The 2325-nt window shown below is 43.3% G+C and overlaps 1 pseudogene; it reads right to left on the reverse strand.

Moving 5' to 3' along the window:
- Positions 1–423: 423 nt before the first annotated feature.
- Positions 424–1460, reverse strand: LOC145688727 (large subunit ribosomal RNA; annotated as a pseudogene).
- Positions 1461–2325: the final 865 nt, after the last annotated feature.

The following is a 2325-nucleotide window of genomic DNA, read 5'->3' on the forward strand; positions in this document are numbered from 1 at the left end:
TTCCATTTCCTGTAAGACCGTTTACCCGGAAAAGACGCGCGGGTCAGACACGTGCGCGTGAGAATAACGATCAAACGAATGGCACTAAAAGGCGGCCGGAGAGGGGGACATGGTCCTTCATACTAACCCTCTTATATATAAAGAAAAAGTTACGTTAAGGTGGGCAATTGTGAGCGAGCGCGAAAAAAGTAAAGTAAAAGTCGGTAATTAGTAGCAAAAGTCGGTAATTATAAACGAGTGCGAAAAAAGTAAAGTAAGAGTTGGCAATCGTTAGCAAAAAGTCGGCAATTATGAGCGAGTGCCAAAAAGGTAAAGCAAAAGTCGGCAATTAAGAAAAAAGTCGGCAATTATGAGCGAGAAAAATAAAAATACACCACCTGAGGTGGCGTAGATACCCCGGAGGTCTCGTATAACCGACAAGACGAATCCTCCAAGCAAGGACTAAGTCTCAACAGATCGCAGCGTGGCAACTGCTCTACCGTTTACAATACCCCGCCAGGTATCTAAGTCGTTTACGGAGGATTCCACGTCCCAACCTTGAACATCTCCTTTGCGTAACTCACGACAGAGATTCTGAGGATCAAAATCTTCCTTACAATACATTTGCCGCAAACCATGGGTCATGTAAAGTACGACGCGCCTACCCCTACGCTTCCGCGTAGTAAATACACTTTCAAATGAGGGACGCCAGATACCGTTGCTTTGCCTAGATCGGATTCTACCTTAGAGGCGTCCAGGTATAATCCAGCGGATGGTAGCCTCACACCACCGGCCGCTCGACCGAGTGTATGAACCAATTGTCCGAACCTGCGGTTCCTCTCGTACTGAGCAGGATTACTATGGCAACCATCGCGCATCAGTAGGGTAAACTAACCTGTCTCACGACGGTCTAAACCCAGCTCACGTTCCCTATTAGTGGGCGAATAATCCAACGCTTGGCGAATTCTGCTTCGCAATGATAGAAAGAGCCGACATCGAAGGATCAAAAAGCGACGTGGCTATGAACGCTTCGCCGCCACAAGCGAGTTATCCCTGTGGTAACTTTTCTGACACCTCTTGCTGGAAACTCTCCAAGCCAAAAGGATCGATAGGCCGTGCTTTCACAGTCCCTATGCTTACTGATCACCGAGATCAAGCCAGCTTTTGCCCTTTTGCTCTACGCGAGGTTTTTGTCCTCCCTAAGCTGGCTTTAGGACACCTGCTTTAATCTTTGACAGATGCACCGCGTCTGTCAAACTCCCCGCCTGATAGTGTCCTCGGATCGGATCGTCCGAGAAGACTAACTTGCCAGACTTGGTTCAAGAATACCGTACGCCGAACACGAAGAACGACGCACGCGCTCCACCTCACCGAGTAAGTAAGGAAACGATGAAAGTAGTGGTATTTCACCGGGGACCCCGTAAAAAGTCTTCCACTTATGCTACACCTCTCATGTACACCTTCTTTCCCCGCTTATTTTTCCAAGCCCGTTCCCTTGGCTGTGGTTTCGCTAGATAGTAGATAGGGACAGTGGGAATCTCGTTAATCCATTCATGCGCGTGACTAATTAGGTGACGAGGCATTTGGCTAATAATGCCATTTATTAATATAATTAATATTGAGGGATTCCTCTTACATAGTATACAATTATATCCAAAACAGTTATCCCTACACTGTATGTGAAAATAACATTTAAAAAATTGCATTCATTTCACATAAAATTAGAAGACAGATCGAAATAATATAAATATAATATAAAACCATCCAATATCTTTCTGAAAACTTATTTTTTATTTATATATATTTTTTTTCTAAACAGACTGTGTTCAATGGATTAACAAATTTATATTTTTTCCTCATACTTATCTTTATTTATATATTATATCTCGTAATCCAATTATTGTAATTCAATACTCCACCGTAGAAGACGGGTATTCCAAGGTTTAGCTTTTTCCAGCCAGCTGAGGTTTTTGTGGTCTGTAATGAAAATGACATGATGGCCAATTAACAGTTGACGCCATTTTCGAACGGCAGAGATGAACGCCAAACATTCTAACTCACTCACGCTGTACCGGGATTCTGGTGACGTCAAAGTGCTACTAATAAACTGGATTACTTCTATCTCCTACATATTGATAGAGGACTGCGCTGATTCCGAGCCGAGAGGCATCTGATTCAATATAGTAGGGTAGGTCAAGATCTGGATGTGACAAAAGAACATCTTTACATATATCGGATTTAATTTGCTGGAAGGCATTTTCGTGGACATCCTCCCAACGCCATTTTTTACCTTTCTTAAGAAGTTCGAAGAGTGGTTTCATTTTCTCTGAAAAGTGAGGAACGAAA

Source organism: Thermobia domestica, chromosome 6, assembly GCF_964235325.1.
Source record: "Thermobia domestica chromosome 6, izTheDome1.hap1.1, whole genome shotgun sequence".
Lineage (NCBI taxonomy): Eukaryota > Metazoa > Arthropoda > Insecta > Zygentoma > Lepismatidae > Thermobia > Thermobia domestica.